The following is a 6,001-nucleotide window of genomic DNA, read 5'->3' as shown; positions in this document are numbered from 1 at the left end:
ATAATAATGAACAATGTCCTCTGGGAACAAACTAAAATATTTACGTGCAAGGAAAATAAAAGAATGTATGAATAAAAAAAATAAATATAAAAACAAATAAATAGAATAAAATAAAAACAGAAGGGAGGGACGATATGAAGGAAGCGCGTGGCTGGAGAGAACAAGAAGCATATTCTGAAACATTTCCACCGCATCTCGACTACTTTCCAAAGACTCTAGTTGTAATTGCACGGGTTTTTAAGAGAGTTTTCATGGTTCTAGTGACAGATTAACAAGATTTTTACTTTATTAACGGGAAAAACACGCTCGAAAACCCGGCTAATCATCTCTGTGGCCTTTGAAAATAGCCGTGGTGAGAAAGCAAGGCGTTTCAGAATGCCGGTCTAAGGAGCATGATGTAAGAGCATGAGGCAGGTCAGTAGAAGCAGGTAGATGAAAAATGTGACAAGGACGTAGAAAAATATCCATATGATCAAAAACGTCAGAAGTAAAATTAATAAGAATAATTAAGTAGAATATTAGTAAAAAAAGGAAAAAAAAATCTTGCTTATCGAATACATAAAGGATAAATATATGTAGGTATACCTATAATATTTGTTCCAGCGCTCCACATGAATGGCAATTTCACTTCAAAATATACAAATCAATAAATAAACCAAGTGAGAAATATTAAACTTCCAGAAGACATTAATTAGGAGTGGCCTTCTTTCACTTTTTTCTTTCTCCTGGTCGCTCTCCCCAATACATAAAAATACATATTCGAAGCAAATATAACGGGAATGGAAAGAAACAAGGATATAAAACAGGAGCATCCAACCTATTATCACTGTAGATGGAGGAAAATGAGTGCGAGGGGCGGTGGTAAATGGCAGTCTTATGATATGTGTGTGTGTGTGTGTGTGTGTGTGCTACTTTTTATAATGAGAAAAGATTGTAACTCACACTCTCAGTACTTCCACGATTAAATGAGGAAGGATTCGAACCCCCTCGATTACCCTGGCCACCACCCACTTCTAATTTACTCATTGTCATAGCAAGAGAATGTGGATGAACAAATGAATATGCCACGAATTTTTAGTTTCGCCAAGAATCAACGAAAACACGTGAATAGTAAGAAATGAAAACAGAATAAAGTAAGAACCAGCTCGGATGAGAACGGCAAAAAGTTCGTAAGCGCCTATACTGAAAAGCTGCCTATACTGAAAAGCAGCACATATCGAGGCTCGCGACAACCTCGGCCGCGCTGCGAGACCTGCGCTTCGTCAGGCGGCGGCCGACGACCCGACAGAACTTTACGATACGAACAGGCGAGATCCTCCAGCGACGCCCGGCCGAGATTTTTAAGAGATTGGATTAGTTTAATACGCGAGATATTCATTGATTCCGCCCGCCGCGCGACTCTCCAACTAATCCACCAAAAATATAGGAGTGAAGTTGTGCCTGGGCGCCGGCCGTATATTACCTTGAGAGCAAAATAACAAGGTGATCGTTGGTGACAATAAGTAAGCTGGGGCGTCGCTCCCCGGCCTCGTATGGAAATTATATGACGCCCCCCTTACAGCCTCCTTCCCTCCTCTCCTCTTCCCTGCCTGTCTTACACCTCCCCCCTCCCTCCTATCGACCCCTGATGCTTCTCTCCCCCTTCCTCCTTTCCTCCCTTCCACCTGCTACCATCCCTCTTCGAGCAATCCTCCAGCCCGCCACAGCCATACTCTCCTCCTCCTCCTCCCCCTGACCTCTTTTCCACCCCTCACCCTCTTCCCCCTCTATTCCCTCCTTCCGTATATCTTGTACCTCACTCGAAGGGCAAAAAATCGGAATGGCAAGACAGAGGTGTTGTCTTGAATTGCTTTGATGAAGTTATAAATGTATGAATAATCGCTGTTGAATATTTTATCTTTATTACTCGTATTCTTCACGCTATTCACTCTTGACGATCGCCCGAATATTATCCTTCACCCTCCCTCACCCGTCTCAAAAATATGCGTCGTCTGTCCGCTCTTTTCCTTCTAACCTGAAGCTGCAACTCCGACACGTGCCGTCATTTGGTGTGGTGCAGGGATCAGGGTTGACAGTCGCTGTGTGTCTCGTCCAGGGAGGTGGACGCTTCATGAATGCTTAGTGGAAAAATGGCACATGATCACTGTGTCAATCTGCTCCGCCAGGCGGCAGACTGAGCAGATGAATCCGAAGCAAGTATTTGAAGCAGCGCTCGAACATATTAGATCATGCCGCTCTCTCTCTCTCTCTCTCTCTCCGGCGAAGTTCTGACCAGCAACATTCATGGGCCGGGAAAAGACAGACTGACTGAATGACTGATTGATTTAAAGCGCAGGAACAAGACGACGCCTGCTGCTGTCTGGCATCACATTACGTCATGCCTCCGCCATCTACATTTATACGGGAAATGGGGAGGCATCATAGGTACTTGATGTGCACAAATTAACTTCGTACAGTAAAAATAATGTCCCCTACTACTAAATCTCTCGAGTGTACTGACTTGATATAATAGTTACGATCAATATAAGACAAAGTGAAATAATAGAGTGACACCACATTCTGCCTCACAGGAGCAACATGTGTTGGACAGACAGCCTACTAAAGTGGCGAGAATAAACACTTCTCTTCACTACCTTCCCACAAGATGCCCAGCACGTCCACACCCCGACGGAAAGCTCTAACACTTACGGTAACTGCTCCTGCGCTATGTCGACCGGAGACACGCCGAATTCACACGCAATCACAATCGGTCTCCAACAACACAACGCCGCCCGCTGGCCGCCGTTCCATGCCCACCAGTGAATAGTGACCAATCCGTCAGGCCTACCAACCCATGGGACGCGTCAAAGTAGTGACCGCCACACTTGTTGCGTCTGTAGCATCACAGTTATATCTCAGGTGCACCATCTCATATTTCCATAAATCTGTGTGTATTTTCTTATGAAAATTGTCCAAATAAAATGCTAATTGTCTGAACGCGACAGGTGGTCAACATGATTAATGATGTTACCGTGATTATTGTTTGAGATTGCCCTCGCAAGGGCACGGCCCAAAAATGCTATCGCGACGAGAAATATTTCGTGCCGTGCTCTCCTCCCTCAGTAGCCAGTCCCAGCACCTGGAGCCATTCTGAATGCGTAGTATGGTCGACCACAGAGAGTTCAAAAATGCAATGAAGGAAGAAATAGTGTATAGTACATTGTTTCAATTATACTCTTACGCTCGTACTGCATGCCTTAGCAAGAGAACTTGAATATAAGTTTTCATTAAGATGACAAGGAAAAATGCAAGATTGTTCAGAGAAATGTATGTCCCAGTCACCACATCGGTTTCAGATACTCGGAAGATAACAGTTCCAGGTAGCGTCATGGGGCACAATAACGCGTCAATTTGCGTGCACGTGTCCAACTATTCACGCCAGACTGCCAACCAGTGTTGAAAATGCTCCGTGTCACAAAACGCACAATAGCATATGAACAAAAGATGATAATACAGTCGAACTGCCAAGATGATAAGTGGATGTATAAAGGAAGCATTGCTGGCCGTTGCGCTGCATTGTGGCACCAATCACACACAGTCTTTGCTGACATGACGTGCAAAAAATCGAACACTAAACGAAAAAATGCGTTTCATAAAAGAAAAAATAGTTTGGAGGTATTTAGATAGATGCCGCGATACTGGCTGACAGATACCAGATAAAACAGACAGTTTAGCGTCACGCCATCGCACACCTTCATCACACGATCCTGAGAGGATGCACTCCTCCCCCAGCAGGTGTCCTAAGGAGCCAGCAGGGGCTCGCTGACTCCCTGGCCGGCGCGTGAGAAGCCCCGGCAGTCAGCGGGTGTGCGAGAGGAGGGAGATTCTAATTCTGTGAGTTGGGCATCCCACACATGTGCCGGCCATCCTGCCGTCCCTCCCCGCCAAGTCCCGCCGGCCGCGGCCCTGCACGCTGCTTCGTGACCTGCCCGAGCAGCGCCCGTTGGCTCCCCCTCCGGCACGCACCACCAGGAGTACACACGCCTTTCATGATTCACCGTCACGTAGCTGCTGGATGTGCTTCCCTTCTCCGCTGCCATGAAATAGTTGTTCATATGTGAAATGTACTTGTGCATAACGTTGCTGATAAAGCATAAGTTGTATATATCTGAAAGGTTCACGAAGGGGCTCAGTTCAGCACCTTGACCCTCGTGCAAAAGGTTACAGGTGGAAAAACTGGAAGGCTTCCTTTAATTTGTGCCGAGGCCAGAAACGTGCCGATCTGAGCTCATGAATTTGTCATTTCCTCAGTAGCTTTTTTTTTTTTTTTTTGATTCGCAAGTAATTGTTATTGCAATCCTGGACGAAAGGCAATTATCTCAAAACATTAAAAGCAACAACAAACTCTCTCTTTCTAACAAGTGAACTTGATGCCCAGGTCAGCATCAGTAAATATTGTAACTGACTAATGTAAAGAGAAATAAATAACAAAAGGAGGAAAAGTAACTTAAGTTTGATATTTACAAATCAGATCGAGAATTAGCTAGCAAATTTGGCCGCCTCATTTCCTCGCTTTTAACTCCTTCAGCAGACTAGAATGTTTCTTGTGACGGTTCTTATGGTATGCGCCGCCTGATGAAACCTGACCATTCTATAGGACCATCATACATTATGAGATGATAAGAAGAAAAATAAGCAAGACAGCTTCTTGTAACCCGAGAGTCTCCGCAAAGGCGGCGCTCGTGCAGTAAAGGCACAACTTACAGGTGTTATTGTAGGAGCTCAACAAAGTGATATGTTTTTTTTTTTTTTTTTGTCCTTCGTCATTTATTTATTTTTTTACATTTTCTATCCTTTCATCGATATTGAAAACTTTAGAAAGTATTATATCTAGCTTCTTTTCGTCTCTGCTTTCTATGTTTTTTTTGTTTTTTTTTTATCATAATACACTTTAGTGAAGGTAACTTAGCAAAGCATAATTTTTTTTCTTTTTTTTTCACCGTCTTATCTTTTAGTGTTTAAATGCATAATACGCTCTTGTAAGAAAAAAAGTTAAGTTAATACTGCATCTTGCCTTTCTCCAGCCACAATCTGTAATACCGTCATTACCGAAATTTACAAAGATGCGCACATAGGAATAACAAAAATGTACTAATGTATTTAAAGAGCTTTGACCAACAGCATGTACGTTACAGATGTAATGAAACTTGATAACGTTACTGTATTTAAGGAAAAAGAGGAACTGAAACCGAATATTTACAGAAGGACGAAGGATGGACGAGGAGTGAACGTAAGGGGTGCCGAGGATGAAGAAATGCATTTTTTTTTTTTTTTTAAGGGGGAAAGAATGAGAGAGATTTATTTTACTACTATTGTTGGTACTTCTAACCTTCCTGCTGCTGGTACTACTGGTATTTCTCCTACCACTGTTTGGTATATCAACTACTACTACTACTACTACTACTACTACTACTACTACTAATAATAATAATAATAATAATAATAATAATAATAATAGTAATGATATTACTACTGCTACTACTACTGACTCTTCCTCCTCCTCCTCCTCCTCCTCATACTTGTACCACTACTGCTGCTGCTGCTGCTGCTGCTACTACTACTACTACTACTACTACTACCATCACAAATGAAATTTAAATAATTCTAATAATGGTAATAATTATGATAATGACGACGGATGCCAAAGGAATACCGCCTTGTAATAAATCATTAATACGTTTCCCCCTCTCTCTCTCAACCTATGAACTGTTGTAATGGTGCGTGGCGGACTCAGGCCATGACCCATTTTCTTTGAAAGTAACAATTACATGACAGCTGACGTTGTCTATGTAGCATATCAGGTCTGAGGGATACATACGGAATGTGTGTGTGTGTGTGTGTGTGTGTGTGTGTGTGTGTGTGTGTGTGTGTGTGGTGTGCGTGTGTGTGTGTATGTGTATGTGTGTGTGTGTGTGTCTGTGTGTGTGTGTGTGTGTGAAGCAGATGTGGTACCGCAGCTGGA

Source organism: Scylla paramamosain, chromosome 4, assembly GCF_035594125.1.
Source record: "Scylla paramamosain isolate STU-SP2022 chromosome 4, ASM3559412v1, whole genome shotgun sequence".
In the NCBI taxonomy this organism is placed as follows: domain Eukaryota; kingdom Metazoa; phylum Arthropoda; class Malacostraca; order Decapoda; family Portunidae; genus Scylla; species Scylla paramamosain.
Note: the sequence above shows the minus strand (reverse complement) of the source record.